Source organism: Bos javanicus, chromosome 23 (assembly GCF_032452875.1).
Source record: "Bos javanicus breed banteng chromosome 23, ARS-OSU_banteng_1.0, whole genome shotgun sequence".
Taxonomy (NCBI): domain Eukaryota; kingdom Metazoa; phylum Chordata; class Mammalia; order Artiodactyla; family Bovidae; genus Bos; species Bos javanicus.
The window spans coordinates 36,188,034-36,199,479 of NC_083890.1; positions in this window are offsets into that span (position 1 = coordinate 36,188,034).

Sequence of the window (11,446 nt, forward strand, 5' to 3'; positions counted from 1 at the left end):
TAGCATTCAAAAACACCATGTTTTTAAGCTACTGAATTAAGTAGTCAGTTAATACTGAGCAAATTTACTAATTTCTTACAAATCTTTGATTATAGATTCACACTGCTAAACGTATTACAAGCATACCTCATTTCACTGTGCTTCACTTTATTGTGACTTACAGATTCTTTTTTTAACAAATTGAAGGTTTTTGGAAACCCTGCATCGAGCAAGTGTATGAGTACCATTTTTTCCAACAGCATTTGTTCACTTTTTGTCTTTGTGTCACGTTTTGGTAATTCTCGCAATATTTCAAGCTTTTTCATTATTATTATTATTATTATTATATTTGTTATGGTCATCTGTGATCAGTGATCTTTGATGTCACTCATGTTTATTTTGGGGCCTGCAAATAGTACCCATATAAGATAGCAAACAATGAATAAACATTTGTGTGATCGGACTGCTCCATCAATCAACCAATTCCTGTCCTTCTCCTTTTCCTCAAGCCCCCTTATATGCTGAGACACAACAACATTGAAATTGGGCCAATCAATAACCCTACAATGGCTTCTAAGTGTCCGAGTGAAAGGAAGGATCACTTCAAATCAAAAGCTAGAAATGATTCAACTTAGTGAGGAAGGCATTTTGAAAACAGATATAAGATGAAAGCTAGGAGTCTTGAGTCAAATACTTAGCCAAGTTGTGAACACAAAGGAAAAGTTCTTGAAGGAAATTAAAAGTGCTCCTCCAGTGAGCACATGAATGATAAGTGAAACAGCCTCATTGCCGATATGGAGAAAGTTTTAGTGGTCTGGATAGAAGGTCAAACTAGTCACAACCTTCCCCTTAAAACAAAGCCTGCTGCTGCTGCTGCTAAGTCGCTTCAGTCATGTCCAACTCTGTGCGACCCCAGAGACGGCAGCCCACCAGGCTCCCCGTCCCTGGGATTCTCCAGGCAAGAACACTGGAGTGGGTTGCCATTTCCTTCTCCAATGCATGAAAGTGAAAAGTGAAAGTGAAGTCACTCAGTTGTGTCCGACTCTAGCGACCCCATGGACTGACTGCATGCAGCCTACCAGGCTCCTCCGTCCATGGGATTTTCCAGGCAAAAGTACTGGAGTGGGGTGCCATTGCCTTCTCCGAAAACAAAGCCTAACTATCTTCAATTCTATGAAGATTGAGAGAGCTAAGGATGTTGCAGAAGAAAATTTTTAAGGTAGCAGATGAGGTTTAAGAAAAGAAACTGCCTCCATAAATAAAAATGTAAGGTGAAGCAGCATGAGCTAATGCAGAAGCTGTAGCAAGTTATTCTGAATATCTAGCTAAGATAATTAAAGAAGGTGACTATACTAAACAACTTCCCTGGTGGCTCAGACAGTAAAGCGTCTGTTTACAATGCAGGAGACCCAGGTTCAATCCCTGGGTCGGGAAGATCCCCCAGAGAAGGAAATGGCAATCCACTCCAGTACTATTGCCTGGAAAATCCCATGGACAGAGGCGCCTGGTAGGCTACAGTCCACGGGGTCACAAAGAGTTGGACACGACTGAGCGACTTCACTCACTTTACTCATACTAAACAACAAATTTTCAATGTAGATGAAACAGCTTTCTATTGGAAGATGATGCCATTTAAAACTTTCATAGTTAGAGAGAAGTCAATGCCTGGGTTCACAGTTTCAAAGGGAAGGCTGACTAACTCTCTCATTAGGGGTTAATTCAGCTGGTGACGTGAAACTGAAGCCAATGCTCATTTACCATTCTGAAAAGACCGTAAAGAATGACGTCAAATCTACTTTCCTTGTGCTCTATAAATGGAACAGTAAAGCCTAGGTGACAGCACATTTGTTTACAACATGGTTTACCAAATATTTGAAGTCAAATGTTGAGACTTAATGCTCAGAAAAAAACATACCTTTCAAACTATTACTTCTCATTGACAATGCACCTGGCCACCCAAGAGCTCTAAACAGAGATGTACAATGAGATTGATGTTGTCTTTAATGCCTGCTAACACTACATCCATTCTATAGCCCATGGATCAAGAGTGATTTCAAGTCTCATTATTTAAGAAATAACATTTCGTGAGACTTTAGCTGCCATAGATAGTGAGTTTTCTGATGGGCCTGAACAAATTGAAAACCTAACAAAGACTCACTATTCTAGGCACTGTTAAGAAGACCCAAGTTTCATAGAAAGAGTTTAAAATATCATCATTAAAAGGAGCTTGGAAAAAGTTGATTCCAACTCTCATGAATGACTTTGAAGGATTCAAGACTTCAGTGAAGGAAGGTGCAGAGCTGGTGAAAACAGCAAGTGAATTAGAATTAGAAATAGAGCCCGAAGGTATGACTGAATTGCTACAATCTCATGATAAAATATTAATAGATGAAGAATTGCTTCTTATGAGCAAAGAAAAAGTGGCTTCTTGAGATAGAATCTACTCCTGGTGAAGATGCTGTGAAGATTGTTGAAATGACAACAAAGGATTCAGAATATGTCATAAACTTAGTTGATAAAGCAGTGGCAGGATTAGAGATGATTGGCTCAAATCTTGAAAGTTCTTCTCTGGGAAAAACACTATCAGACAGCATTTCAGGCTACAGAGAAACTCTCTGTGAAAGGAAGAGTCAATCGGTGAGGCAAACTTCACTGTTGTCTTATTTAAGAAACTGCCAAAACCACCCAAACTTCAGCAGCCACTACCCTAATCAGTCAGTAGCCATCAACAAGAAGCAAGACCAACCATCAACAAAAAGATTATGACTTCTCAGGGTATATGCCCAGTAGTGGGGGCAGAAACCAAACCACATTGTAAAGCAACTATATCCCAATTAAAAAAAAATTATATATATATATATATATATATATATATATATATATATAAAATGACTTGCTGAAACCTCACATGATGGTTAACATTTTTTAGCAATAAATTATTTTTTATTGTACATCACTTTTTTAGATATAATGCTATTGCACATGTAGACAACAGGAGAGTATAAATATGCCTTTTATAAGCACTGGGAAACCAGAAAATTAGTATGACTCCCTTCATTGTGGTATTTTCTTAATTGAGGTGGTCTAAAACCAAACCTGCCGTACCTTCAAGGTACATCTGCACTAAAGTAATTTTCCTTACTGTATTTTTTTGCATTTGGTGTATTTTTCTTAAGGGATAAGGTAATGAGATAAAAATCAAAAAACAGTTAACTATTGAAAGCTTTGTTTAAAACAAAAACAAAATTAATCTTGCTTTTGTCAGCTACTGTTAACAAACAAAAAATGCTACCTTGGAGTTATGTTAAACTTTGCTTTACCAAGGACTATACAGAAATACTTGAGCAAATGTGGTATAAGGACCAGCTGCTGATGGTACCATACAAGTAAAGAAGCAATGAGACTCTAAGGAGAAATAAGCCAGTGAAAAGGGTTGTTGCTTATGTCTACTGCTTTTTTGTACACTTCGGTAAAAGAGTCAGGTCTCAGGCAAGCATCTGAGGTGAGAGCCCAGTGGAGTAAGCTAAAATCCTAGATAGGTCATTAACATCACATCCATTGCAGGACAATGATATCCTAAGGGCCCTCAAATCATAAGGACACCATCCTTGGGATACAGGGAGAAGGGAGGATAATTGAGTAATACCTTCTTCTTTCTCCATCTCCCCAGTAAAGCATGGGGAATATAGTCAAAAATATTGCATTAATTTTTTATGGTTACAGATGATAACTAGATTTATTGTGGTGATCATTTCTCAAGGTAGTCAAATGTTGACTCACTAGGCTGTACATATGAAACTAATGTAATATTGTATGTCAATTATATATCAGTAAAATTTTTAATAATAAATAAATATAAAATAAAAACTAAAACAGATGGCCACACTTTCTCAAATGCCAATATTTATTTATCTATTCATTTATTATTGAATTTTTTTGACGTGGACCATTTTTTAAAGTCTTTATTGAATTTGTTACAATATTATTTCTGTTTTATGTTTTAATTTTGTTGCCATGAGGCATGTGAGATTTTATCTCCCCGACCAGGGATTGAATCCACACCCCATACACTGAAAGGTAAAGTCTTTAACCACTGGACTGCCGGGGAAGTCCCCCCAGCATTTATACTTAAGACTTAGAATCTAGAATGACTCAATCGGGTAGAAAGCAAAAATCTTTTCTACATTTCATGCACTTTGTCCACAGTCTTCATTAAGTGACTTTTCAATTAAACTCATTATCCTTAAGATCATATATCCTCCAAGTTACTCTTTGCATTTCTAACTCAAGGGTTCTATGGAAAACCTGTACTCCTAATTAAAAGCGATAAATCCATTAAAGTAAATTTTGATTTCAAGAAATGTCAAACACACTAAAATATATGTAAAAGAGATAAGCAACAAGGATTTATTGTATAGCACAAGGAACTATATTCACTGTCTTGTAATAACCTATAATAGAAAAGAATCTGAAAATATACGTGTGTGTGTAACTGAATCACTTCTCTGTAAAACTAACACAATATTGTAAATCACTATACTTCAATTAAAAAAAGAAATGTCAAACTGGGCTATCAGTGATATTTTAGGGATTTTTTGTGCATATTTGCTCTTCTCTGAAATAAAACTGGCTTTCCTATCTGTCGGTAATAATTCTGTGAAAAAAGGAAATGCATCTGAAGAATTTCTGGCCATTGAGATATCTGGTATCAGTAGTGCTGCGATTATCCATCCATGTGCAAAAGCTTTTACTGACCTATTTTTTACGTGAAATGTGCTTAGAGCATAAAGTTTCTATAAATCCATTATATTTCCCAACGATCTTGTTCTTTCATCTTCATTCAACTTATGCCTCCATTAGAAGAGAGAAAAAGAGGTTCCTCTTCATGTTTTGAAAACGTATAAGCTTGTCACTTTTTTTTTTAATACACTATTTTTAAGAGAAGTTTTAGGCTCACAGCAAAATTGAGTGGAAGGTATATTTCCCAGAACCACATATACACAGCCTCCCCACTCTCAACATCCCACCCCTGAGGTATACATTTGTTATAACTGATAAACCCGCATTAATATATCATTATCGCTCAAAGTCCATTAGGGTTCACTCTTAGTATTGTACATTCAGTGGGTTTGGACAAATGTATAATGACACGTATCTACCATTGGAGTATCATACAGATTCATTTTGCCACCCGAAAAATCCTCTGTGCTTGTCACTTTTGATGCTGAATTTTGATTAAAAACATATCTGTTATGATTAAAAACATATCTTATACTATTAATCAAAGGTATTATAAGGCAATAATTTTTAGTTAGATATGTTAATCCAGTATAGGTTTAAGGAGCCTGTTAAACGGTGTATTATTTTGTTTAGCAAATGTGATTATACATATTCTAATAGACTCTTCATTCAAATGGCCTTCAAGTTCAAACCATGTGTTGAGATAGCCAACTATCAGGGATATAAGAACTGTTTGTGTGTGTGATAGTTATTGGGAAGAAGTATTTGCTCATTTGGGGATAGCAGTGTCACCTGAGAGGGCATTCCAGTTGCCAAAAATAAAGCCATTTTCATTATTTCCACTCTAGCAACATAGGACCAGATGTCATAAACTCTCAGAGTGTTTCACAGGACTTGAGTCCCAAGGTAGGTTTCCTTTAAATAGGATTCTGGGGGCAAATACATTTGAGAAATGGTGCATACTATAGTATTCTTAGGGAAATTTTCAAAGTATATCTGCCATTTAAAAATTCTGTGATGTCCCACCTCAAATAATTTGCTTAATTTCACTTAACCCAGCATTTTGCAAACTTATTTAGTCATGGAACAGTTTAGGGATTTCAAAAAAGCATCACATAGGCTGGCTGCATCAAAATTCTCAAAGGAGATTTTTGGAAATACAGGTTCTAGTTAAATAAAATAGAAATAGATAATTCATGTCATTAATATTTTAAAAACATAATGCATATGTAATTTATTGTTTTATAGTTTACTTTTCCCTGTATTATATTTTAGTATTAGGTGTGATATTTTAAAATACTGAATTTGAAAGACCATGTTCAGTGCTTAATGGAATTCTTCAGAAGTTTCACCAATTATTTTTATTAATACTTGTATAGATTCAGGGTAGTACACATTTCTAAATTATGAGCAAAAACTAAAAAGCAATAACCTCAAATTCTCCTTATACTAAGATATACTAATAGATATACAGAGAGTTTGTGATTACCTAAAATGTATATGATGCAAGAAAAAAAAATCTATTATGCCAAATAAGTATATAAAACAATCATAGGACTTAGAAGATTACAGATTCTAATTACATATTTTTAAAATAAAGGTGATGACAAAAGATAATTCATCTATGAGCAAACAATCTATTTTCATAATTCCCATTACAATGGGAATAATACTACATACCTTAAATGGTTAATAGAATTAAATGACATGTTATGTAAAGCATCTAGTCCCATACTTCATATTTAATAATGTTTCAAAATTAATAAATGTTATTAAAATTTTCTGTCAAACAAATCATTGCAAAGTTTGGTTTCATATATATTGCTAATCATATGTATATAAATATATTTAATAGTCTAAGGAACATGCAATGGTCATAGTGAAATGGAAATGATTGATATATTCTCAATGTTTAAACTACCCCTTCTATTCCAAAATGTAACTATTCACATAAAGGCTTTGATTATAGCTTTTAATCTACAAAAGATGTTTTCTGTGGGTTATCATAATTAAAGTTTTATCCTAACTTTCTGGTATGGTAGTAAAGTCTACTAATTCTAACAAACATGTTCAAATGCAATTTTATGATTATCTACAATATTTATAACCAAAGCATATATCAGTAGTTATGCAAAAGCTTTAAAAGAATTTAAAAGTACACAATAGGTTTCTTCCCTCATGCACCCTCTCCTTCCCAATTCATGGATATATTTCAACAGTCAAGGATAAATTCAGAGTCTGGGCAAGTCAATCCAGCCTCCATCAGAGAATTATAGCTACATACACACATCCAATTTCTCAACATTACACATCGGTGGCTCAGATGGTAAAGAATCTGCCTGCAATGCGGGAGACCCAGGTTCAATCCCTGGGTCCAGAAGACCCCCTAGAGATGGAAATGGCAACCCACTCCAGGATTCTTGCCTGGGAAATTCTATGGACAGAGAAGCCTGGCAGGCTATAATCCCTGGGGCTGCAAAAGAGTCAGACACAACTGAGTGACTAACACTTTCACTTTTAGGAAACAACTAATACAGCTATAAAAACTATAGTGAACTATAGTGAATACAGAACTCTATTTCAGAATCGTATGAAATGAAGAGAATGACTTTTTATATAAATTGGTTACAAATTACTAGACAAACTTTATTGATTTTTAATAATACATTCATTAAAGTAATGTAAGAATGATAGAAAGGACAATAAAAAATCATCAATAATAGTAGTACGGGTCAATATCTTAGTAAGAATTTTGCTGTATGTATGTGTGTGTGCACACACAGAGCAAAAATGCAAATACGTATTTGCTTTTAATTTATGTTCGATCCCTGGGTTGGGAAGAACACCTGGAAAAGGGAAAGGCTACCCACTCCAGTATTCTGGCCTGGAGAATTCCAAGGACTGTATAGTCCATGGGGACACAAAGAGTAGGACACGACTGAGCGACTTTCACTTTCACTATAACATATATGAGTTATGAGTATAATCATCCCTCGGTATCCATGGTGACAGGTTCCAGGACCCCTGCTGCTGCTGCTGCTGCTAAGTCGCTTCCGTCATGTCCGACTCTGTGCGACCCCATAGACTGCAGCCTACCAGGCTCCTCTGCCCATGGGATTTTCCAGGCAAGAGTACTGGAGTGGGGTGCCATTGCCTTCTCTAGGACCCCAGTGGATACCAAAATCTTCAGGTGCTCAAATCTTTTACATAAAATAGCCTAGAATTTGCATATAACCTATGCACATTCTCCCATACATTTTAAATCACCTCTGCTGCTGCTGCTGCGTCGCTCCAGTCGTGTCCAACTCTGTGCGACCCCATAGACGGCAGCCCGCTAGGCTGCCCCGTCCCTGGGATTCTCCAGGCAAGAACACTGGAGTGGGTTGCCATTTCCTTCTCCAATGCATGAAAGTGAAAAGTGAAAGTGAAGTCACTCAGTCGTCTCCGACTCTTAGCGACCCCATGGACTGCAGCCTACCAGGCTCCTCCATCCATGGGATTTTCCAGGCAAGAGTACTGGAGTGGGGTGCCATTGCCTTCTCCGTAAATCACCTCTAAATTACTTAAAATAGCTAATACAATTTTAATGCTATATAAAAGCTATAAATACAATGTAAATGCATATAAATAGTTTCCAGGGCACAGTACAAATTCAAGTTTTGCTTTTTGGAACATTCTGGATTGTTGTTTTTTTTTTTTTTTTTCTGAATATATTCCATTTGTGGTTGGCTGAATTCTCTGAGGAACCCATGGATACCAAGGGTCAACTGTACTTTCAGAGTTGCAAAACTATGAATACCTTAATCTATATTATCAATTTGTCCTCTAGAAATATCATTCCATTTCTACTTATTGATCCCAGTCAACAGTTCTTATTTATACATAATTTTTGACAACCTTGGATATTTAAAAAACCTTTGCCTGTTTGAAAAATAAAACATCCTATTCTTGTCTTAATTTGCTTAATTTTGACTACTTGTAATGATGGACATATTTTAATGTGATTATTAGCCTTTTTAATTTTGTGAATTATTATAATCTTTGCTCATTTTTATTGGATTTTTATCTTTTATCTTTTTACTTATAAGATTTTTATATTAAAAATATTAATTTTTTGTATTAAGCATGTTCTGAAAATATTTCCTTGTCTTCATTCTGATTTTTTTCCCAAATTTATTATCATAGCACTTATTTATCAGCATTTGTAATTTAAAATATCTTTACCTCCAAAAGCCATGTCCACGAGTATTCATAGTGACTTTCATCTTATGAACACTTCATTCTTAAATATTTTGTTCTTTTTAGTCTGCAACATTTTAGTTTAAAAGAAACTTTAAAACAGCTTAATATGTGAGACTCATGAAATATAACAATTTGAATAAAAAGAAAAACTGTAAACTTTGGAAAGGAACAGAAAAATAAAAAGTGCTTTAAACATAAGGAAATATGCTTATTAATTAAGCATAATTTTGGTTCTAAGTTTCCTGGCAACAGAGACAAAATAACAGAAAACAGTGCTATAGCTGTTCTAATATTTTATTTGTAAAATGAAAAGCACACTCATTTATCTGGGATGACAGCTTTTCCTATAACTTAACTCTAAATGATCATCTGGTTTTTGATCCATATTCCATAGCATGGGGCTATGGAATTCATCAATTAATTCATTCAGTCATCAATTAACTCATTCAGTTAGTGGTGCTTGAATGTTTAATATGTGCTATGCTGAGGCTTTGGCCTTAGCCATAATACTGTTATTCTTGGGTCCTAAGCAAAAGTCTTTCCTTCACCACCGTACCTTGTGTTGATCCACATTCTCCAACTGCTTTACCCAAAGTAGAAAACTTGGAAAAACTGACTTTGTATAATATTTGTGTTTCTTTTGGTTGTAAAGGTAGATTGTTTTTTTTAATTGAGTTACTAGGATGGTATTAGAGTACCTGTAATCCAATAAATTGTTGAATAAGCAAGCTTCAGAAATAGCAAAAATCAAGGCAATTCCAGAAACCTCAATACTGGAAGTTTTGGGGCTTTGTATATCTTTATTTAGGAGGAGTGGATGAGGGACTCTGGCTACAACCTAGAACCAACAGATAAGACTGCTTTAAAGTACCATATGCAGCAGCTGCTGCTAAGTCGCGTCAGTCGTGTCCGACTCTGTGCGATCCCATAGACGGCAGCCCACCAGGCTCCCCCATCCCTGGGATTCTCCAGGCAAGAATACTGGAGTGGGTTGCCATTTCCTTCTCCAATGCATGAAAGTGAAAAGTGAAAGGGAAGTCGCTCAGTCGTGTCCGACTCCTAGTGACCCCATGGACTACAGCCCACCAGGCCCCTCCGTCCATGCGACTTTCCAGGCAAGAGTACTGGAGTGAGTTGCCATTGCTTTCTCTGACCATATGCAGGCCCCATCTCAAACCAATTAAATGGGTTTCAGGGGCCCAGGCCTACTCAGCAGTATGTTTTAAGTGTCCCAGGTGATTTTAACATGCATTTGATGTGGAACTGCTCTAAAGAACTGCATTTAATATAATAATGCTGCAAAACAACCCCTAGTCTCCTAGTGAATTTCAGTTCAGCATTCAGAATCTCAAGAGCAGAGAAGGTGACCGGTCCAATTTCAGATCAACAAGGACCATGGGCTGTGTCAGTCATGGCTCTAGGGGAGGCTCATGAACCAGAACATGGCTGCAGGATAGGTAGACCAGTTGTCCTGGTTGCCTGGGACTAAGGAGTTTCCTGGGACATGAGACTTTGGGTACTAAAATTGGGAGGAGTCCAGGGCTTCCCTCATAGCTCAGGTGGTAAAGAATCCACCTGCAATTCAGGAGACCCCGGTTCAATTCCTGGGTTGGGAAGATCCCCTGGAGAAGGGATAGGCTACACACTCCAGTATTCTTGGGCTTCCCTTCTGGCTCAGCTGGTTAAAAATCCGCCTGCAATGCAGGAGACCTGGGTTCGATCCCTAGGTTAGGAAGATCCCCTAGAAAAAGGAAAGGCTACCCACTCCAGTATGCTGGCCTGGAGAATTCCATGGACTGTATAGTCCATGGGGTCACAAAGAGTTGGACACAACTGGGTGACTTTCACTTTCAGGCAAACGGAGGCAGATGGTCACCCTTGCAGGGAGCCACACCTGCAGGGCAGGGTAAGGAGGGATTCTCAGGAGTGGGATGGGGCAGTTGAGAAGGTCAACAGTGCTGCATCACATTATACAATCTCCATGTTTGTAGAGCTCACACCATCTGAAGTGTCTTGTCATTGACTTTTTTGTCACTGACATTTCCAGTGGGAGGAGGGGCTATGGATTTGGTGATTTACTTGTGGTGCTACAGGAAGTACATGTTTCATACCATCTCATCATATTTAATGCAGCGTATTTCAAAGAACTGGTCTTCCCAGGTGGCTTAGTGATAAAGAAGCTGCCTGCGATTCAGGAGACATGGGTTTGATCCCTGGCTTGGGAAGATCCCCTGGAGGAGAAAATGGCAACCCACTCCAGTATTCTTGCCTGGAAAATTCCATGGACAGAAGAGCGAAGAGCCCGGTGGGCTACAGTCCATGGCGTCTCAAAGAGTCAGACAGATTTAGCAACTGAACAACAACAATTGCAAAGAATAGATAAAACTGAAATAAGTTTGGTGATTTAGATTACAGAAACTCTTTTATGATTTTTGTACACCTGGCAGCAAAAATCTTAAGTATATATAGTAAAGGCATTCACTTT